Source organism: Mytilus galloprovincialis, chromosome 6, assembly GCF_965363235.1.
Source record: "Mytilus galloprovincialis chromosome 6, xbMytGall1.hap1.1, whole genome shotgun sequence".
NCBI classification, from domain to species: domain Eukaryota; kingdom Metazoa; phylum Mollusca; class Bivalvia; order Mytilida; family Mytilidae; genus Mytilus; species Mytilus galloprovincialis.
In genome coordinates this window covers 7,817,228-7,842,548 of record NC_134843.1, presented here as the reverse complement: position 1 = coordinate 7,842,548, position 25,321 = coordinate 7,817,228, and the positions used below count along the sequence as shown (strand labels likewise).

Here is a 25,321-nt window from a genome sequence, read left to right as displayed (position 1 = left end):
TGTACTGCATTTGTTTAGTACAGAAACAGTACCTATGCAAAAGTAGCTGTGTAGTCTGGTTCAATTTTGTCAAAATAATCTAAGAAACGTCAATAGTTAGTTATTCACTTGCAACTGAATAATTCGACCTCATTGAATCCTTATTCATGTGACCATTAATTCAAACCCTAAGCTAGAGATGGATTATCCATGAAATATGCATGTTTAATTATCAACGGGAAAATGCCAGCATTGAAAGTGAAACAAAGATAAATCATTTGATGGACTGATTCGATCCAAAAAACTGAATTTTCATACAGATGAAAACGACGATTAACATATACTTTTAACCTACAACCTGAAATTAAACAAACTTAGAAAAAAAAATCCAAATGCACGAGTTCATTATCAATTTATATCTTTATCAATGTTCATACCAATTATATCACCGTCGGCAGTCTTCGACTCTATTTTTAATTAGATGGCGTCTAAGATTCATACAAAACGAAGAAACATATTATGGACCCTATGCCTTGTAAATTGTTTATAAAAGACTTATAAAATTTGGATATACGTTTTAGCATACACATATCCAAAAACTCACTAATATAGAGGCATGAACCCCTATGAGGGTTCACGCCAAAAAAGGAATCGATTAATATAACAGTTTTATTAGGATGAGAAAAATTTGTGTCAGCTAACAGTTAAGCTCATATATGGAAAGGCATAAAATGTTTATATGAAGTAAGATAGTCTATCACTGTATGTCTAAGGCATTCGAAAAAGGCTATTTCATCCATGACATCATATAGCTGTCGGAATCACCACAAGGAACATCATATTTCCCATCTATGGAACGACCATCCCGAGAAAGGTTGCCATTGTACGACACAGTGTGTTTACCGTAGTATTGCTTTTCAATCTGTATTGTACCAGTGCAAAAATTTAATGTACCATTAAAACTGAATTTACCAATCTCGTCTTCCCCTTCGCCTTTTATTTTCTCTCCTTCAAAGTTGAGTGTCATCTCAAAGGCATATCGTTTCTGATTCTGTATATAAAATCCGATCCATTTCCCCGATATTCCATTGTAAGACTGCAAAAAACAAAATCAGGAACATTCGCTTTGATCTCTATATGAGTCTTAAAATATGCTATATAATATGTTACCTACTTAAACGTTCTCATTTTCTCAAATGTTTCCAATTCCCCCAAACGTGTCCACAGAATCAGATATCCAACAAACGACTATGAATAAGATTAGTATACAAATGATATATAGCTGAGAGGGTGATAGAGCAGATTGTGACCCCGAGAAAACAAAGCCAAGGTTGACAATACTTTTTCGAGGGGTACTAAGCTATGTGTTATTCAATTTATTAAACTGAATGTCCTATCATTATTGTCTTATACAGATAATTTCTTTTTTTGATTTTAAAAGTATATTCTATGACCTCACGTAAATAACAATGTTACAGGTAATAGAAAAATCATCAGAAAAGAAGCAAGATGTTTTTTTTTTATTTATTTTGACAGTCACATGAAAAACTTACTAACTTGGTGTAAATGAAATAAATTGTCATCTTTGATTGGTATAAACGACAAGATGACATTTAAAAAATTGTCTCCCGCTCAGCCATGGGATAAAGTAAATGATCTCCAGCGTATCAGCCATTCACAGTATGACATTTAAACATGAAGTATAATAATGCACAATGTTGACTGCTGTTCTTTATTTGTTTTACATATTTATCTATCATGGATAGTGTATGAAAATGTATATACTATTTAATTAAGAACTTAAGGCAAGCACCTCGCTCCAAATGTCATAGTATATACCTAAAAGACTAACTGATAAAAAAGAAATAATTATCTATATGTGTGCAACAACGAAAAATACAAAAAAATAAATTATACGAAATGCATAGTTTATATTTTGATAGTCCTAAACTCTTTGATCTTTATTAATTATCATGCCAAAATACTCACACCCATAATGTTCCAGGTCAATATCTGTAAATATAAACAAATCAATATTTGATTCAAGACAAGACAAGACAAGATTTGATTTAAGTTTCATATCTAACAAATCTACAAATCAATTACAAATTATAAATTCACATATAAAACAGGAGCCACTCTAAAAAGAATAATAATAGACTATATTATAATAATAGACGGTATATTTTGGCATGATATTATATATATATAGATCTGTAAATTTGATTTGAAACCAATTAACAGAACTAACATTGTTGGGCTCATGTTTGGACTAATTATATATACAGAGTGTACACAGCCTGGTATCACCATCACTGCTGGTGATCTGATGGACAAATATGATGTAGAGTTGTCACTGGTTCAGACGTTCCTATAAATATAATTATGTCTGTGACTGTATCTTGCATTAATTTGTAGAATCCTTAACAAAAGATATTTCAGCTGATCTGTAACAAATTCATCTTCATGCCTTATATATCATGTACTGTACTACGGCGCTAAATTAAAACTGATAAGGAAAGGTAACAGTCGGCCACCGAAAGCTTTATTATTGTGAAACCTATGTGGCAGAGTGGTCTAGCGTGTCGGATGAAGTGCAAGGCGATTTGATGTAACGATATCTCAGTAGACACGAGTTTGAATCCCGGCTAGGGAAGAACAAAAACTTTGCCAAAGCAATATATATTGAAGATTAAATTTTGTCAACGCTGTGCACAAGATAGGAAAAAAATAAAGCTAAAAATGCACTAAATATTTAAAAGTCTATTAAAATATCAAATTGTTCATAATGTTCTTCAAAGTATCCTCCATAGTATCCTACCGGTTTCACACAAAACAAGGATTATTTAATTCACACAAAGTAATTAAAAGCAAACGACATCCAAAAAATTAAAGATACAAAAATGTGAACGACCAAGTTGTGAATCTTGTTTATACTTATCAGAAGGAACCGAATTCGTCTTTAAATCCGGAAATATTTTCAAAATCAAGATCAGTTTTATATGTGCATCGGAAAATTTTCAAGCAAGGGTTGTCAAGAAAATGATATTGGACAAACCGGTAACACCATAAGAAAACGTATGACAGTACATAGACTGCAAATTCGAGTCTTGAGCACAAAAAAATCCCGTTTAGCGAACATTTTAATAGATGCGCTCGATCAAATCAACAAAATTTCTTCATTTTTCCATATCATTAGTGCTCAGATAATACAACGGAACCAATGAGAATTAATAAAGAACATGAATTTATTAAGAAATACCATCCGATATTAAATAGTTGAAACGAGAATCTAGAAGGCATTTCTTTTTAATTATGTACTTTCACTTTCGTTTTAAACAGAACCTACGTTATGCTATATTATGACGCGTACGTTCAGGACTAAATAATAATGTCGTTAATAGACGTTACCTCTGACGACGTCGCCAGCAACCATATCCTTGAAAATATGTATAAAAGTGAAACCGAGATGATACTATGGAGGATAAGATGGAGAACATTATGAACATTTTGATATTATAATAGACAAAATGTAAATATTCATATTGAATATAAATATTTGGTGCATTTTCAGCTTTTCCCCCTCTCTCTCTATATATAAGTCTATTAAAAAGACCAACCAGCAAGTTTACTATTTACCGGATCGTCTATAATAGACTATACTTTGCAGATAAGGGGGAAAATATATTAGTCTAAAAATTGGCAGAACGGTACTAATATAAGATGGCATTATACGAAAATGTTGTTATTAAATCGTGTTTACAAATATTTCGGCTTAACAAATAGAGATCGTCAGTGTCAATAGTTTTAAAAATGCTGATGTAGGCGCAAAAAAAATGTGTAAGTTTTTGTCTATTGATTGTTATCAATAATCTTGAACATCATATTTATATAAACAAAACTCGATCCTCCAATATACGTGACTGTATATTTACATTACAAAAAGATTGAAAAACAAAAGTTTGGTTTTATGATTGATGCCGTTTGGATGATGTAAATTTATTTCCTTTTATCCAAAAGCTTACCCGAACCTGTCCCTGGGCATCACTCCAGTGAATGTTCTGATATATAGGTATACTTATATACCTATATATTCATAATTAAACTATATATTGTTAGGTTTTTGTAGGCCATTTCAGATCATCGATTTTTTTGTTTCTCAGAACGTCTCGAAAATGCTCGACATTGATACGGGTAGTTATCAATATCTTTGATAGTGTACCTCTATGGAAAGATTATCACGTGACATTGGTTATTTCAACAAATAATGGTCATTAGTAGATTGGAAAGTAAAAAAAGGAAAGACTGAATTGCTGTAAAAACATTATTATGGGTTAACTTTTTTGTATTTTGGCGGAACATACATTGTATATAGTAATAAGGAGATGTGGTAGGATTGTCAAAGTATCCGTGTTGGGGGCCATACTTTGACCTATAATGGTGCACTTTTTACACTTTGTAAATTGAATTGCGAGTTTTCTTATTGGCAGTCATACCTCATTTCTATAAAAAAAAAGGCTGAAATACCACAATTTTGCAATTGCAGGAGTGAAATTTTCCATTAAAAAATCGTAAGAGTACCACGGAACCTAGTGTCTTGCCTACTTTTGCTGTTAATCGCACGCTCAACAAAAATGAGAATAAAAATCAATAAAAACTCCTCTCAATACTATCTAATGATCATTAACAAGCTTCTGTCCAAGTTTGGTAAAAATCCAGGATAGTTTAAAAAAGTTATTAAAATTAAAAAAAAAAATTTAACCACAGAGTGAATGTAATGTTTCCTGGCAGAAAAACTAAGTTCATTTATAAGTAAAATACGGAAAAATGATTTTTTTATACAAAATTTACTTCAGGATACTATCTTATGATCATTAACAAGCTTCTGTCCAAGTTTGGTAAAAATCCAGGACAGTTTTAGAAAGTTATTAAAATTTCTAAAACTTTAATCACAAAGAGAATATTTGTGGACGCCGCCGCCGCCGCCGCCGACAGAATGTACTCAGTTACTTTAGTACAAGTAATCTTGATGTACAGTTCTAAAGATGCATATCAAATGTACAACTGTAAAGCTGTATATAAACTGTACAGTCGTAAAGCTGTATATGAACTCTACATCTGTAAAGCTGTATATAAACTGTACATCTGTAAAGCTGTTTATAAACTGTACATCTGTAAAACTATAATATACAAACTGTATATCTTAAAAGCTGCATATAAACTGCAACTTTGTAAGAATGTACATTAATTTGACATTTGTAATTTGTGTATAAGCTTAACATATAGATTCTATCAAAGCGACTGGATCTTGTGTTATACGATATCTATCCACAGTTTATATACAGTTTTACAGATTAAAAGTGTATATACAGCTTAACATATGTACTGTTTCTATACAGCTTAACATATGTACCGTTTCTATACAGCTTTACATATGTACCGTTTATATACAGCATTACAGATGTACAGAAGGCTCGACAAAAATTCTTTTCTCTAAAAATTTGATTAAACATGATAACTGATATTCAATTTTCATTTCCCGTTTGATACAAAGTTATGTTCGATCTGCTATTATACACCCAATTCTTAAGATAGTTTTTAACAATGCTATAACATAAAAAAGATAATGAAAGTTAAATGAAAGAGAAAATTAACTTACTTGAAGCTATTTCGATGATCAGAATGTTGCAAGTATGATATGATAATTTCTGCTGACAAATTTATACTCTTCCGAATGAAAACGAGTTTGTAGCAAGAAAGAAGGATAATTATCATTGGTTATATTTCGTCACGTGTGTCATTTTCATTTTTGACACGTAAAACATAAATATATCATTCAAATCCAAAAATAAATCAGTCGTAAAACAGGAATTAACTAAGCTTGACCTTTATTTTAATAAATACATGGAAATACTAAAAGTTTGCAATTTACAGCAGTTATTTTTCCCTTTCATGGAGATCATACATGTATTTGACTTTATTAAACAATTTTCTAACGTAAGTAAATAGTGTTAAATTATGCATAGTATTTTGTTTCAATTTCACTTTTATTCAAGATGTGTATCAAAATGAAATCCCGATTTTCTTGATTGACATTCACCAAGAACCTTCAAGCTTGAAAATTAGAGTGTCATGGATTTATAAAACCAGAACATTTGCAGAGCTGTTTATCTTCCTAAGGATATTTATTGAAGCAAATAAATATTTCTTATGTGTTTGAATAACTCGTCTTTTATAGCAATGGTTATGTGCTATTTCAAGGTCATCATGGGTATTAAATAAACTCATCATTGATACCAGGATTGAAATTTTATTAAAGTTAACGTAGTTAAAATTTTATACGTCAGACGCGCGTTCCATCTCCAAAAGACTCATCAGCGACGAATTAGAAAAGTTCAAAAGGCGAAATGAAGTACGAAGATGAATGGCTTAACGACCAAAAATTTCAATATGCCAAATACAACTATTGTAATATTCCCCTTTGGCAGAAAATGTCTATTTGTTGTTGTTGTACTATCTCTAACAGTACCATGCCGAACTTCCGATGATAGTTTAAATGCCGAACTTCTACCATTGTTTCTTTCAAAAAAATGATTATTTAGTAATTAGTCGCATTTAAACGTTTTTTGTACAAAGGAAACTCACGCAGGTTGTCTTAGGACACACAATGTATATTTTCTCTACATGAATTAAACCATCGTTTAGTCGTATGTAAAACAATAGAATATTTCTTTGATGAAGGTTATTCTGATTTGTTTTTGACGAACTCGTATTTTTCTTCTTTCAAATTTATTTTTATTTTGAAAAATAATTAACCGATTTAAGTTTTTACATTTTCCACCTCATAAGTCAGTCGTTCTGAAATATTTCTTCAAAACTTGATATAGCAAAGTTTAACTTGTTCCTTCTTTTTGATGTTTTTGAACGAAATGTCATTCATAAATATATAGGACATTAAAATCCATTATATGAAATAGTATACTTAACCTATATCATAATAGGCAGTAGTATACTAAGTCTAGTTATATGGAAAATTGAGACTTATATTTGTAAATTTTATGTTCAAGTAATTCAACTTTCAACATTGCATTATGTTTCATGGATAAGCCAACGCAAAGTTATGTTTGCCAACGATTCACTTAAAGTCCACAAAATGTCAATCCAACAACTTCAAAGAACCCAAGTATGTTAATGCATGATCTGTCAAATTCGGTGTTGGTAAATATAGCTGTCACGGAAACCTCTACAACACTGTAGAAGGGAAACTCACTGAAACGGAAACTTCTAGAACATGAAAAACGTTTAAATTACACGTCGTAGATTATGATGATAGTCCGTCGGAAGGGGACGATGAATGACTGACCCGTGTTATGAGAGAGCCATATCTCTTGCACGTTAAAGATACCCTTGTAGATTTCAAAAAGAGCAGGCTAATGCCGCTGCAAGGCAGCACTCGCACCAGCAAAGTGGAAAGGGATTTATATGAGTTGCAAAACTTATTTCCCAATCCACTCAAAATAAATATGCTTCTCATGAACTGAATTATAATGTGCGTATTGTTATGCGTTTACTTTTCTACATTGGCTAGAGGTATAGGCGGAGGGTTGCGATCTCATAAACATGTTTAACCCCGCCGCATTTTTACGCCTGTCCCAAGTCAGAAGCCTCTGGCCTTTTTAATCTTGTATTATTTTTAATTTTTGTTTCATGTGTAAAATGTGGAGTTTAGTATGGCGTTCATTATCACTGAACTAGTATATATATTTTGACGGGGTCAGAGCTGAAAGACGCCTTGGGTGCAGGAATTTCTCGCTGCATTGAAGACATATTGTTGACCTTCTGCTATTGTCTGTTATATGGTCCAGTTGTTGTTTCAATAAAATATTCCCCATTTCCATTCTCAATTTCATTAAACTAAACAAAACCGCTTAAACCCGCCTCAATTGTTTGCTCCTGTCCTAAGTCAGGAATCTGATGTTAAGTAGTTGTCGTTTGTTGATGAGGTTCATAAGTGTTTCTCGTGTCTCCTTTTTGTTTATATAGATTAGACCGTTGGTTTTACACTAGTATTTGTTTTGGAGTCCTTTATAGCTTTCCGTTCAGTGTGAGCCGTGACTCCGCATTGAAGACCATATCTTAAACCCGCCTCAATTGTTTGCTCCTGTCCTAAGTCAGGAATCTGATGTTAAGTAGTTGTCGTTTGTTGATGAGGTTCATAAGTGTTTCTCGTGTCTCCTTTTTGTTTATATAGATTAGACCGTTGGTTTTACACTAGTATTTGTTTTGGAGTCCTTTATAGCTTTCCGTTCAGTGTGAGCCGTGACTCCGCATTGAAGACCATATCTTGACCTTTAATGGTTTAGTTTTATAAATTGTGATTTGGTCGGAGAGTTGTATCATTGACACTCATACCACACCTTCCTATATCTATATAAAAAGAAAACGATAACCGAGACCCGCCTCATTTCAATCCTAGGTATTGTCCCTTGCTTCTCATACGTCTGTTGTGTAGAGCGTTTTCTATCTGCCAGTTATACGTCTTTGTCATCTGGTAATTATCAATTCGGTAAAAATGCAGTCTCTTTTAAAGTTCACCTTTTCCTCTGTATAAATAAACTTATCATAGATACCAAGATTGAAATTTTGTTTTTGCGCCAAACGCGCGTTTCGTCTACCAAAGTATGTTGCAATAACATTGAATATGAAAACATTAGCAACTTGGTGTAATTGAACTTTGATACATCAATTACATCAATTAAAGATATAAGGGATAAGCAATAAGATGACTGCTAAATCTCTAAAAGAAGTGTTCTGACGGACTTTCAAAACAACGAGACCCCCCTAAAAACAAGAACAGAAAAAAAAACAACAGAACAAAACGACAATATTTACTATAAAAAAATTAAATAGAGAAATTGTCATGCTTGTTTTTACTATTATAAAACACGTGTATCGATTTAATAATAAGAACATTCCAAATATACCAGCATCTATAGTTTCAAATACGTTTTTGTTTATGTTAATGACATTGATATAGGAAAAATAATATAAATACTCAACAATACAGAAAGTACGAAAACTCAGATATTGTTACTGGATCTATGATTTTACCTACACTTTACAAGTTTATAACCTCATTGTAGTTTAAGTAGGCAGTTTCCATTTATTAAATCTTATTATATCAAAACTATATCTAACTACACCTTTTGATATATAATAGCTCATCGCATGCACTCATCCGTGTAAAGGTTTGTTATGACCATTCTACGTGGACACAGTACAATTAAAACAGGACTGCTAAAAATACCACACCCAAACAAACATATAAACAATCACAGAATACTAGACTAAGAGGTCCAGACAAAGTTATCAAAGGTACCAGAATTATAATTTAATACGCCAGACGCACGTTTCATCTACATAAGACTTATCAGTGACGCTCAGATCAAAATAGGTATACAGCCAAACAAGCACAAAGTTGAAGAGCAGTGAGGACCCAAAATTCCAAAAAGGTGTGCCAAATACAGCTAAGGTTATCTATTCCTGGAAAATCCATAGTTTTTCGAAAAATTCAAAGTTTTGTAAACAGGAAATTTATGAAAATTACCATATTATTGATATTCACGTCAACACCGAAGTGCTGACTACTGGGCTGGTGATACCTTCGGGGACGAAACGTCCACCAGCAGTGGCATCGACCCAGAATACTTGACTTTGTTAAGCAGTAAAATTGTAGTGGTGTTCATCTAGTTTCACGTTTGCACAAACCTTCCCCTTTGGGATACCAATGTCAATCTAAGATAAAAAGATTCGCCTCGTATTTCGAATTGCAAAGGTTAATATATTTTATTTTTTAAACGTGTTAGGAACAAAGTAAAAGAGTAAAATATGTGCATTTTCTAGCAATCATGTTCTATTTTGGTTTTTGGGAGTTGAAATCATAGTCATTTTTTTCTGCATGTTTTTTGGATTTTGCAGACTTTAAGTCTATATCAAGTCTAGATATTACAGTTGTTATCCATTCGCTTGAGGTGTTCATGCTTTTGATTTTGTAATTTGATTAAAGACTTGCCGTTTTGATTTTTCCTTTGAGCATTTTGTTATTTTACCCTCTGATGAAAAGCCCTACTACCAAACCTTGACACAGACCTACTAAGAATGGGTATAGTAACGATACTGTTGTCAAGTCATGAATTATAATATAATAAATGCGGCATTTTTGCGTATGACCAAAGTCAAGAGCTTTTGGCCTATGTCATTCTTGTATGTTTTGTAATTTGAGTTCATTTATATGTTTTGGATCTTAGTGTGACGTCTAATTTCACTTAACTAGTACTCTTTTTTGTTAAGGGACAAGTTGAAGCCCGAATCAGGATGCCGGATTTTCTAGTCGAGTTAAAAACCATTCGTGGCCTTCGGAAGTTTTCTGCGCTTTGGTCGGGTTTCCATTTTTGTTTAACATTTTCCCAATTTCCATTCTCAATTCTATATAAAAGCATGTCATCTGTCCATTACATGTCCATATAGTTAAGTTACGACAATTTATAATCATTTAAGAATTGTATGATTCTTTTCGTAAATTCATAGGGTTGTAAAAGCGTTGACCAAAGTACATTTTGATTGAAGCGCGGAAGCGCTTCATTCTTAAAATGTTCGCAGCTCAACGAAAACGCATTTGGATTATCAATTGATAAGCTTTGTATCCTAGATGAGGTTTAGAACAGGCACATTACAATGCGGCGATTGCAATTGAGTTCTTAGTTTTCAATCCACAATCTTAAACAAAAAAGCTTATTAAAACATACATAAGAAAACATACAATCAATACCAGTACTGGAAAGGCACATAATTCAATAATAACAGTATAAAAAGCAATAATAAACTAACAATAAAAACAAACAAAACAAAGCTAATCAATCTATGATAATAAAAAGAGAAATCATGAGTACTTCCGTTTATCTATAAAACTATTTTCTTGTTGAATTTGCAGAACTTCAACTATGAATGACACACACATTATTTCTTTCTTATTTTTGAATATTTGATTTTCTGTTTTAACGCCACTTTTAAATTACAAAAAAATGTTGAACTGTTTAAAGACCTAGTGTAGGAAATGGAGAATTATATTGAATACAAAAAAAAACAAAGGTTATTTATTTTCGTAATTAAAACATAACTAGACCTAAAGTTGACTGTAATAAATGATACTTTTTCTATCAAGCATAGGCTGGAGGAAATCAAATTCAAACTCTATGAAATAGATAAGAATGAGTGGGTTGAAAAATTGTTCAATGACAGAAATGAATGTAATGGTAATAAATTACGTATTTATAGGGAGTTTAAAAATGTTATAGAATTAAGTTCTTATGTAGAACTAGATCGCTATAGGCAGGAAACTTAAGACGTGTTTTGTCTAATTTAAGATGTGGTTGTTTACCACTGGCAGTTGAAACGGGTAGATACATAAAAAATTCCTTTAAATAAGCGTACTTAAGATAATTGTGTTGAGAATGAAAAACACTTCTTTTAATAAGAAATCTCGTGATATTTGTTTTTTTTCTCTTAATGATGATATTCTATCATTTATAGCAAAATCTTTACATCACATGTTTTATTGAAAGAGGTATTGTGTGTAATTATATTTTTAGTGCGTAAGTTTTAATTGTTTTGTAGACGAAACGCGCGTCTGGCGTATAAAATTATAATCCTGTTACTTTTGATAACTAATTATAATATGTGTTATTTTTTAAGTGTTTCATATATTGTAATATTTAATTTTTAAATGCATATTATGTAGTTATGTATTCATGGCACAGGAACTTCTTTATCTTCAACAGAAAAGAAAAACAAAATCTGCAGTTATTTCAAAATTATCTGAAACTGGATTGATATTTTTATTGATTAACTGTACACATTTAGGAGGCAGTCTGACAAGCAAATATGTATGAATTTGCAGACATCATCATGTTTCAGATCAGAATCTTTCTCAGATAAAAAAATTATTGGATTGCAATGAATTTCAGAAAACCAGAAATAACTTCATACGTTAAATGTTTAACTTTTGTTATTCCTGCAAAAATGAAAGGTTTATAATTTAGTAATATACCTTTTTTTATCACTAGAGTTAAAAAAATGATATTTCATGAATTTTATTTCCATTAGCTTTTTATACCACTCTTCCAACGATGTACCCTGTTGTAAAGAGAAAGATCCATACTAACCGTGCTCAGTCTTTAGTTTTCTATGTTGTTTTATGTGGTGTACTGATGTGTCTGTTTGTCTGTTCTTTTTTAACGTTGGTGTTATCATAAAATTGAGAAAGGAAATGGGGAATGTGCCAAAGAGACAACAACCCGACCATAGAAAAAACAACAGCAGACGGTTACCAACAGGTCTTCAATGTAGCGAGAAATTCCCGCACCCGGAGGCGTCCTTCAGCTGGCCCCTAAACAAATAAATACTAGTTCAGTGATAATGAACGCCATACTAATTTCCAAATTGTACACAAGAAACTGAAATTAAAATAACACAAGACTAACAAAGGCCAGAGGCTCCTGACTTGGGACAGGCGCAAAAAATGCGGCGGGGTTAAACATGTTTCAGTTTATTTATTTTAACTTATGAGTTATACAGTCCTTTTGGTATCTTTTGCACCTTTACCTTAACTACAGTATGGCTCAACTGAAGATAATCACATTATCAATTGTTATTGTCAGTGAATAAAATATTTACCTTATATCTTATCATTCTGCATTTTAATGAACATTTGCAATTAAACTACAGAACCGTAGCTCTCATGGTACTTGTCATATTTGTTTGACAATTTGAGGACCATATGCAATAGCCAAATTACCGAATTGAAGATATATCATACTATCTATAAACAGTGCTCCTTTTGACTTTTATTATAAATCAGTCATGATAATATTGGTCAAATCGATGATCAAAACTGAGACAGCTAATTCCACATTTAAAGAAAACATTGCATACTGATATACAAAATAAGATGTCTTGTGAACAACTGCATAATTTCATTTTATAAACATATTAATCTAATTTTGTAATTTATAATTCAAGGATTACAAAAAAAAACTTTATTGTACCATTTCAATATACATCAACAATGGTGGGGTTCGTGGTGTTTATTCTTTAGTTTTCTATAGTGTGTCATGTGTACTATTGTTTTTCTGTTTGTCTGTTTCATGTTTAGCCATGGCGTTGTCAGTTTGTTTTAGATTTATGAGTTTGACTGTCCCTCTGGTATCTTTCGTCCCTCTTTTGACACAAAAGAGGTTGACGATACAAAGGGGCAATCTAAACTCACAAATATTTGAAAAACAACAATCTACGATTAGACGAATGTCAAACATCTTAACAATCTTTTCTATTACGTAACAATTTCAGCGACAATATCCTATCAAATCCATGACAACAAAAACGGCAAGAACAAGACATATAATTGTAGCTCCTACATATCCAATAGAAACGGCGGAAAAACGATCGTCTGCTGCAGAATATTTGGTACGCACATTCATTGTAGTGTTTGTCTTGTTTATCGCAATAAGTTTCTGCAATATATCTAAATCAGGTTTCAATATCTCCTCTAATTGTGCCAAAGACAAATTTAGATCACGTAAATATCCCCATTTGTTTTGTCCAACTAGAGAGCAAGGACAGCGACATGACAAAGGGTCTGTATCAGTACCAGGCGTAGTCGGATCAATGTTAGCTGGTGTCTCTTGCGTTGTAATTTTTGTATATGCCAAAGGGTCTGTTTTAGTATGAGGCGTATTCAGATCAAAGTTAGCTGATGTCTTTTCTGTTGTAATTTCTGAAATGTAATATATGTATATACATATTCATCAGGACAAGATATTACATAAACATAGATCGAATTTAGTTGCAATTATATAAATTTCATAAAAAAGAAATATTTTTTTCTATATTTTTATTTGAACTCTCAATGATGATTCTGCTCTGCTTAGTGTGACTTGTAGCTTTTATACATACACTCGTTTTCTAAGTCCTTGAATGTAGCAAGCACAATTATTCAACTGAGAAATTGGTCGTAATTGATTCTAAGGATTCTTTTAATATTTACATACATTCGCGCAATACTTTAAGGAAATTCATCAGTTTTGCTTTTTCAAGTATCCGATGATGCATGATTTAAACTGAAGTTAATTATCAAGTAGAAGAATTTATAAAAGATCTTCCAAACTTATTTCCTTGAAAACTTGGAAAAAAACCTGTCATGGTTAAAAACCTAAAACATATTAATCGTAATAAATTCGATTGATGTGTGTTTTAAATAAAGACAACAGTAGTATACTGCTGTTCGAAAGTCATAAATCGATTAAGAGAAAACAAATGCGGGTTGCAAACTCAAACTGAGGGAAACACATAAGCTCCAAGAAAGCAACGAAACAACAAATGTAACATACTGTATTGGGAAACACCACACGTCAAATGAAACCCCATGGCGAAAAAAATATATATACGAGAATACAACAAACTCCACAAAGCACTACAAGAATCTAAAGACAGGACAACACAAGTCCTACCAATCACAGGTGATGAATTTAGCATTCATGTCCAGTGCACAATGTGTATTAAATATTGTCAACATCGCGATATCTACAATGTTAACACGATATCTTGTCAATATCATTTACATTGTTTGAACCGTAATATATTGTTTACATCGTTGTCATTGTTAACATCGCGATGTATACAATGTTGAAAAGATATCGTGTTTACATTGTTCACATCGCGATGTTCACAATGATAACACAATGTCGAGTCAACATCGTTTACATTGTTTGAACTCCTATATATTATTTACAACGTTGACATCGTTAACATCGTGATGTGTTCATTGTTGAAAAGATATCGTGTTTACATTGGTTACATTGTCATATTAACAATTTTTAAAACATTATTTGTGTCAAGTTAGAGTTATAACATCACAATTTTTTTCATGATTTTGTTCTGCTGTTAAAAGAATGCAAACTGTTTAAATGTAATCTACAGACGTTATTGAACAGTATTAATTAAAAAAAAAACTTACGATGTTGACGATGTAAACGATGTAAGCACAATACTGTAAACATCACGATGTATACGATGTTAACGATGTTAACAGAAAGGTAAAGAGTCTACATACAACATTAACACGATGTTGACACGATCTTGTAAACATTGCGATGTATACAATGTGAAAGATGTAAACAGAAAGGTACAGACTGTGAATAAAACATAAACACGATGTTGACACGATATTGTTATCATCACGATGTATACAATGCGAACAATGTAAACAAAAAGGTATAGACTTGGTACTCTTCTTTCAAACGATGTTGACGATGTAAACACAATACTGTAAACATCACGATGCATACGATGTTAACGATGTTAACAGAAATGTAGAGAGTCGATATACAACATAAACACGATGTTGACACGATATTGATAACATTGCAATGTATACAATGTTAACGATGTAAACAAAAAGGTATAGACTCTGAATAAAACATAAACACGATGCTTATTGACACGATATTGTCAACATTACATCACGATTTATACGATGTGAACGATGTACACACAAAGGTAAAGATTAGGTTCACAAAATTTATACGATTTTGACGATGTAAACGATGTAAACACGATATTGTCAACATCACGATGTACACGATGTTAACGATGTAAACAGAAAGGTAGAGAGTCGATATACAACATAAACACGATGTTGAAACGACATCGTCAACATCACGATGTATACGATGTGAACAATGTAAACAGAAAGGTATAGACTCTTTATACACAACATAAACACGATGTTGACACGATATTATCAACATCATGGTGTATACGATCTGAACGGTATAAACACAAAGGTATAGCACATATAGATAGGATACAATGTAAATACAATAACGACAACATAAAGTTGACATTGCGATGCTGACAATATCGACAAAACATCGTACACTGGACATACTTCGAATTTAGGCATCTGAACAGTTCAACAGTTATCGTTTCACCTAGGACACTCGTCTTTTTATTATTGTTTATTTGCGTTGATAAAAAAATCATAATAGATGATAAGCATCATGCAGGAAGAGGTGGAGTCTCTAGTATAACCCAACGATATTACTTTCAGCTATCGATACAACGTTAAATATCAATCGAATGTGAATGTTTGTAATGAATACACAGTTTAAAAAAAATAAAGGATAGAAAAGTCAATAATATAATTTTGTAAAAAGCGCACAGACAATGCAAAATAGAATTATGCAAAATAATATACAAACAAAAAAAGGAAATCATCACCACCCTGTTTGAAAACAAAATGAATAAAATAACGACGCCACTGAATCTCCTGCAGAGTTCGAAGTTCCCGTTCCCCTATTGGCACCGTTGTATTGATCATATAATGTAAATATTTAGTAACAACTTACATTAAGTGATAGTGGTAAGCGACGAACGGAAGATTGGCGATCGCGTTGAATTTTTCCGTCGGATAATTGCGTACAAAATATAAGATGTTGACATAAAATGGTTAGAAAACACATTTCAGTTATGGTATTATTAATATGTAATTATTTTACTTCTAGGTTTATTTTTTTTATTTTTTGTTTGTTTGTCAGTACGCACAAAAGCACCTCAAAAGTTGAGTGGAATAACATTTAAACCTCAATATAGGCTTTTAATAAAGAAATTCTTTATTAACAAATTCTCAGTATTCAGGTGTAGAGGATGCTAACATTACTTGTGGAATGATCGATAATTTCATTGTCGTGATGTTCTTAATATGAACATTACCAGTTCTAGTATGTTGTACAATATGGGACGGAGTTCAAGTTCCATATAGTGAACATTATGGTTCATTTACCTTAGTGAGTGTAGAATAAACTATACTTGACTTACATCTAGAAATTGACAATGAGGGTCGGTTGAAAACAAAACTTTACGACAAGAGGACGATTTCAGCTTTCCAATTGTGAACTTTCCATTTCTAAGTAGCAACAATCCAGCAGCACCTGCATACGGGGTATATATCTCCCAATTGATACGATATTCCCGTGCTTGCATTTCCTATCATGATTTTCTTGATAGAGGGTTACTGCTCACAAGGAAGCTATTAAACCAAGAGTTCCAAATGGTGAAGTTGAAATACTCCCTTCGTAAATTTTACGGACGCCATCACGAGTTGGTTGACCGTTATGGAATAACCGTTTCACAAATGATATCGGATATGTTCCTTACGTCGTAACTACAATCCCCTTCCCTTTCATAAATGTGACCTACCGAATTAGACTATTTACCGGATTTGTAATCACATAAGCAACACGACGGGTGCCACATGTGGAGCAGGATCTGCTTACCCTCCCGGAGCACCTGAGATCACCCCTAGTTTTTGGTGGGGTTCGTGTTGTTTACTGTGGATTCATTATTATTCGTTGGATACCAATTTTCGTGGATTTCGTGGGCACAGTCAAACCACGAAATTAAATATTCAACAAATGATAATTTTTCTATAGGTTTGTATGCAGACTTCAGCAAAACCACGAAATTAAATATCCACGAATATGCAAGTTTTTCTTAATCCACGAAAATTGGTACCCACGAAAATAAATGAATCCACAGTATTCTTTAGTGTTCTATGTTGTGTCATGTGTACTATTGTTTTTCTGTTTGTCTTTTTCATTTTTAGCCATGGCGTTGTCAGTTTGTTTTAGATTTATGAGTTTGACTGTCCCTTTGGTATATTTTGTCCCTCTTCTATAACATAATGATCATTTTTGTCGAGCCTTCGACTTTAGTCGAAAAAGCGAGACATAGTGATCCTACATTCCGTCGTCGTCGTCGTCGGCGGCGGCGGCGGCGGCGGCGTCCACAAATATTCACTCTGTGGTTAAAGTTTTTGAAATTTTTATAAAAGAGGGACGAAAGATACCAAAGGGACAGTCAAACTCAAAGTTATAACTTTCTTAAACTATCCTGGATTTCTACGAAATTTAGACAGAAGCTTGTTTATGAGGAATAATTTTTATTGATTTGTTTCCTCATGTTTGTTGATACTGCGAATAATAGTAAAAGTAGGGGAGACACTGGGTTCCGCGGAACCCTTAAAAATGTTTGATAATACTACTGTTGCCTTTATTCCATACTTAACTATAAATTTCTACACGTATTTGTATTGGTTGGTCAAGTACTTTTGACAGTTTTGATTCATAAAGAACACAAGACACAAACAGCCGGAGAATAAAACTTTCAGTTACATTAAGTACTGATAGTTCTGATTGCAATGTCTTTCTTATTTTTGGTAGTTAGTCATAACCATTCTTACATCCAAATTAAGATGTCGCGTGATTGAGGAAAGGGAGGCAAAGATGCAGCAAAAAAAAATTTGTACCAGTGTCTGTGCGAAACATTGATGAACCAGGGTTTTATCAAATTAAGTCTCGTCTTTTTTCTGATAAAGGTTCATCTGAAGACACATGGAATCTTAATCCAACATTTTCTACAGAAGAAAATCCCTGTACCAAGTAAGTAATATGACAGTTATTATCCATTATCATTTGCTGTGCATTAGCTTTTAATGTTACCATTTGATTAGCGACTTTTCGTTTTGAATTATCCTCTGAATTCTTATATATTTCTTATATTACTTTTTAAACTTATTCACAAAAGGGTGTTTAACACATGATTATCTGTGTTCGATGAAAACACGACCAAAAAACAACGTAGTCGTATTTTTAATATTTTATAAAGGGATTTTTTCACAAAAAGTAAAATAACAAAAATACTGAACTCCGAGGAAACGGAAAGTCCCTTATTAAATGGCAATATTAAATGATAAAATACATCAAACGAATGGACAACAACTGTTATATTCCTTGGTACAAGGGATATATGATTACACGTTCATGTGAATCAACGGGATTTAGCTACTTTAAAATTACATTACCATTCATATAAAATTATATATATATGCACCATACCTTTATGCAAACATTCACATGTAACGTTCAGGTATTTAAAAACACCTGGAAGAGGATCATCGTATAGGGCGTTGGTGGGTTTGAGCAGACATGTATTTTCTCATAAATTGGCGTTTTCTGTGGACTAAAGTACAAGCAAGACACTACATTTATACGTCATATCACAAATATTTCCGACTATATATGGTTTGAGAGAAGTTGCAACTCAATGAAACGGTGTCTTCCTTTTGTAGTACAGAAGTTAATCAGGACAACACTAATTTCGTAGAAAAGAAAACACAATGTAAGGAAGCGTTTCAGATTATCAACATTTCGTGTGTATTCCTGCCTGAATACCATCTCGCTAATATTCGACATGACCTACACAATTTTTTAGTTTCTTTTGTTAGATAAAAAATATTAATTAATTAAAAATTATTTACTCATATGATGTATAAGTCAAATCAATCGATAAAAAAGGTCTCTCTAATCTAACCTTCCCTAGATTCACTTTATTCAGCTGTCATTCGACAAAGGGTAGATTAAAGGTTACTCAATTTTAGGCCCTGTATTATTTTTTTATTATTTATAAATGATATTGTATGTGACATCATGCAACATCAGACTTTTTGCTGACGATACATCATTATATATAGTTGTTGAGGACGAGTATGCTACGGCTGAATAAATGAGCTCTGATATAGAAAAAAATCCTTTATGGTGTCAACAATGGCTAGTTAATTTTAATCCAAGAAAAATTGAAACCATAACCATATCTAGAAAAAGAGCAAAACCCCATAATCCACCAATATATATGAGTGATACACTGATACAAGATGATGAAGAACATACACATTTAGGGTTAATTTGTGAAGAAAACGGTTGTTGGGAAAGTCATGTTAACTATATTATTGATAAAGCTACGCCGCGCTTAAATCTTATGAGGAGTTTAAAGTTAAAGTTATCGCGTAATAATCTTCAAATTATATATATATATATTAGTTTCATCAGGCCTATCCTCGAATATATGGATACTGTGTGGGATAACATACCAATTTATTTATAAGTCAAACTAGAGAGCATTCAAATAGAAGCGGGTCGTATAGTCACAGGTGCTACTTAACTTTTCTCTAAATCTTAACTTTATGATACTGGTTGGGTATCTCTGAGTGAAAGAAGATCCAGACATAAAGTATTTAAATTTCACGAAATGTTTCATGATCAAGCTCCAAGTTATCTTTGTAGTATCGTACCTCAACAACTTTATCAAGTCTATAACTATAATATTAGAGGAGATTTAATGTTCAAAATATGAACTGTAGAACTACCTTTTATCAAAATTCCTTCCTACCATCTGTTATTCGTGAATGGAACAAATTTCCACAAGATGTTAGATGTAATCCATCAAAATTTACAATTAAAAAAAATATAAATCGAGATACTAAGAAAGTCCCTACATATTATAATACTGGTTGTAGAAAAGGCCAAATACGTCACGCCAGACTACTCTGATTGAACTACAGTGGCTTAAATGAACACCTTTTCCAGAAAAAAATCTTGTTTCTCTCCAGCCTCTGTATATATGGGCAATTTCAGAGCAGCGAACACTATCTACTAGAACGTCATAATTATAGAGTCACCAGGACACAAACCATTTCTACACTATACAAACATTATTATCAGGTAGTGAACACATCAGTGATGAGGAAAACGGAAATATTTTTAAAGTTGTACAAAGATTTATTTTAGAAACAGGGAGATTTGGTCCATAACAACTATTTTTATGTCGATTTCGATTTAGATGTTGAAATTTTAATTTAACGTAATCTTATTTTCGAAATATTTACAGATTTCTCAGCTACAGGCGAGACCACAATTATAAAAAAATGAGTTGTTCACATTTTTCGATCAAACTGACTTCTGAGTAAAGGGCAAATCACAGAATAACATGTTGAATGTAAATTGAAAATTATATTATTAGAGTTTCTTATACTATGTTCCTAATTTTGTTATTTTTTAAAATCGATTTTGGAACTAAGATGACCGTGTTTGTCAAAATCGAGGTATGAGTCTAAAACTGTGCAGGAGGAAGTCGATTCTGTTGTTTCTTTAATTTCTAGTTCTGGGGGGTATATTGATGGAACCCAATCAGAAAGTTTGGACTGTTAACTGAAAGAACATCATCAATATATCTGAATGTGAAATTAAATGAACAGGCTTCTTTGTTCTTCTTGTTTGTAAAGCTGTCTGAAGGAACCTCGATTCAGATGAAAATAAGAAGAGTTCTTGTATATTTTTAGTTTCGTTCTATGAAAATTATGATGTTACTGTGGCGTACTTTAATTATCGTCAGTATAAAATTTAAACGCTTTGTCTTATAAGTTACGTTAATTGCTAAACTTAAAAAATTGAAACGATGTGAAAGAAAATGGTTGATATTTTGAATTAATCTAAGTACTACTCACGTAGATGTGTCCATCGTTTTCTTGGGTTTAAAAAAAAAAGACAGGCACGATTTTCCAAAGAGATACACAGACTGACAATGCCATGAAGAAAAAAAGAAAACCGACGAATAGTTAAACAAGAGTAAACACATACCAAAGTAAAAAACTGAGCAACAATAACCCCACAAAAAACGGGGGTGATCCCAGATGCTTCGGAAGCGTAAGCAAATCCTGCACCCATAGTGTTCTTCGTGATAGTACACACCCAGTGAAATTAATACGCTTCAACACAGAACTATATTATTACGATGTAAATTATTCCACACAACCTCTAAAATAAGCATCGAAGATAACACCACATATAGCATTGACATGTTTTAAATCAATTTCTATAGCATATTAAAATAAGTCCTACATAACCGTAGTAACGTATTTGTAATAATCATTCATTTGTAACATACAGTGCAAATGATAAAGCATTTCTGAAACAACAAATCGATACCTCATTTAATATTTAAATACGATATAGTAGTAACATGTATAAGGGCGATTTATTGAAAGAGACACGTCGATTACAAAAACATAATGCATATTAGCATCTCAAGAAATTATATCAGCAATCTAAGAAACCGACTGTCAAATTCAGTATTCAAACAAATATGATAACAAACAAATCATAATAGAAATGCGAAAGATACCAGAGTGACATTCAAACTTATATGTCGAAAATAATCAGAAAACGTTATTGCTAAAAAAAAAGAAAAATATTAGATTATATCTTTTTTTCTTTTAAACTAATAATTATCGTTTTTATGTTTTTGTTTCTCGGTATGATTCATTTAGTAGGGTGTCCAGTATCGAAAAAGTAGTCTAGTTAACGGGTTTAAGTTAACGGATAACACACGGCTATATTTATATGCAAACTATTGGAAAATCATTATATTTTCCAATCATGAATGTCGTCGTAAGCTCCCATGGTCACGTTTTTCAAAATTTTGAGGTTTCTAATGGTACCCAAAGATACCTCATCATACAGGCAATCTTCAACACGAAACATAAAATTATTGTTTTCTGCGTTATTTGTTCAAATGATACTTGTCATTTAGCTTAAACATTAAATTTGTCATAAAACGAAGGCTGTAAAGATTTATTTTATTTAAGTATAAGTATTTCATGATTGTAGTAAGACTATTTTTTTAGCTGAAATTTACCACATTTTGAACCAAAGAAAATTTATTGCGTGTTACTTTCACGGGATTGTTACTCTGGTCACATCAATAAGACATGGTTTATATGTGTGCCAAATATCTTTCGTGTAATGTTAATCAGTGAGAACAAAATAGCAATTTAAAGCATTCTATTCTGCCTTGATTCAAACACGCCTTTTCTCGTGCCGTTAATCGTTTTTGTAGCTTACACTATCAGGTCATTAAGTAGAAAAACTGCCAATAACTTCATTTCTCCTTTTTGCTTGTTGTATGGTCGATTTGTATGTTTGAATAGTCCAGTTCGTTTGAAGATCGTTGTTTTGTTGTAGGAACTATTTTGTTTGTTGGTTTTTATAAATTTAATTGTTTTTTTTTTAATTGATAGTTTTGTTATAATTGTAATATACAACTCAAATCCTTCGGTCACGTTTCAGACCCGGAATATGGCACCCATTCATAGTCCTGTTAAACTATACCCACCAAGCCTTAAACGAGGTAGGGATTAAACACAATGGGATAAGTGTGTTATATGTCAGAGTTCTTCTACTGAATTGCTGATTAATATGCGAGGAATTAGCACGAACAAAACCTTTATCGAGGCTATGGGAGAACGGAAAGATCAAGTTTATTTTAGTATATTGCATGATGCTTCAGACCTAGACCATCTTCGTACTTATGATTACAAAATATTGTACCACCATTCTGTCTATAAATCTTACAGTAGCAGACACATCTAAAGTTATTTTACTTGTTCGTCTGTAAAAGTGTTTCAGGTCATAAATAGAAGGTCTTCAAATTCCTGACTGGAAAAAATTATGTGAGTCATTGAGAACCAGCAGGCCTTAATCAGATTTCTTGGCGAATCAATTGTTCAGCATCATGGTAGATCAACAGTTATTATCAGTATGATACATGAGGAAGTCACGTAGATTTCGATGTAGAAGGAATCAAGTGTAGGATAATAATATAGTCACAAGAAACAGATGTTCTGATCTTATGCGTTCATTACTTCCCCTCCATACAACATACGCATGAGCTATGGTTTCAAATAGGCACTATAGCTTGTATACAAGATTTACGCCGCTATATACATGTGAACAAAATATGTAAAAGTCTTGGGGTTTGCCATCTGTATCATTCTACCAGCCGCACAAGCTTTAACATGATGCGATACAACGTCAACCCTATTTAAGATCTGTTTTTTAGTCTTGAAGGAAAACCCAGATGATTTCACCAATTTGTCAAACATTTCTATTGTGACATCGATGAATCGATGCAGCTCAAGGTGATCTTGTTGTTTTTGATTGAATGATCTCAATTCAAAACTCAAAATAGATCATTATGACCTAAACAAATTGAGCGTAAAATTGGATACAATTTAAACTGTCTTCTTTGTCAATCTTTCTCCTTGTCAATCTACTTTTCAATAATATGTAATACGAGTTTCACTCCAGACATAAATTTGATGTCTTCCCATATAGCAAAACTACCCTAACATTCTTCTCTCCAGTTCGGATTGGAAAAGAAGAATGACTTGTTCCTGTCTATTTCGACGGTCAGATGTCATATGAATTTCTGCAAGATTTAGTTTGTACTTGTAAGGGTATATCTGTGTTTTCAAAGGGTTGCATTTGATTCGAACAAAATCTATCATGTACAGATGTATGCCCATGTCAAACTAAATACTCGTCTGGTTGTAGTTAAAAACATTGATGACGACGAAGATGACGATGTATAAGTTTTCATTTTTCTGTGTGTACCTTATGAATCATTCTTAGCTATCGAATGAAAATTACATAGTCCATAATATTTTCTAAACAATAAATAAAACATTTACTCAATTTTGAAATAGTGGGAAATATAGTAACAGTCTATCTAGTGAGGAAAGATATGGAAAAAAACACCCAAAAAAACCTGCCATATGGTCTTTGACCTTGACATGATTGGTGGGCTTAAACTAGACTATAAAACGTAGTAGGTAATACAAGTTTCGATCAAAAATGTTCTTTTTTTTCGTGTTTTTTCTATACTGTTCAGTGTTGTCAGCTTGTCTTCATTTTATAAGTTTTTAATGTCCCTTCGGTTTCTCATGCATTTATTGATTGCACTTGTTTGTAAAATACATTTTGGAATACTTGTAAACATTATAGCTTATTTTTTCTCATTTAGTCATCTTAGGATGGGGTGTTTTACCTGTTTCTAATAGATGGTTTGTTTTCATAACTTTAACCCCTCTTTTCTCCGTTTGCAGTAACTTTTACATCTGTAAAGCAAAACTATACAAACAGCTTTATATTCAACTAAGTTCGACGTTAATGTTGTACGCATTTCGAAACAAATCATTTATATATATACTCGTTCACACCCAATAACAGAAGTTTTATATTTACCTAGAAATTGACGTGAAAAACACATTTTGTTTTCGACAAATTATTAAAATTGAGATCTAAAAAACATTTCTAGATCCTACCTGTAATGAATTGAATATAAAAAGTTCCAATATAGAAATTGAAATATGTCAAGGTCACTAGTATTCAACAGCTGTTTGAAAAATTTAAAATTTGCATCCTATATGCAAACAATGTCAATCTAAAGTCATTTTTGGCGATAAAAATATAAAATAAGTTCTAAATGTAGATACACAAAATATTTTTCTATAAATGAGTTGCTTTTATTTTACTCCAAACGCATATATGTAGGA

General features: G+C 32.3%; 1 long non-coding RNA gene across 1 annotated transcript; it reads right to left on the bottom strand.

Moving 5' to 3' along the window:
• Positions 1–634: 634 nt before the first annotated feature.
• Positions 635–5,727, bottom strand: LOC143077971 (uncharacterized). The gene is made up of 3 exons (XR_012978970.1): positions 5,639–5,727; positions 1,969–1,992; positions 635–1,075 (listed from the first exon to the last, which is right to left on the bottom strand). It is a non-coding gene; the product is annotated as an uncharacterized LOC143077971 (long non-coding RNA).
• Positions 5,728–25,321: the final 19,594 nt, after the last annotated feature.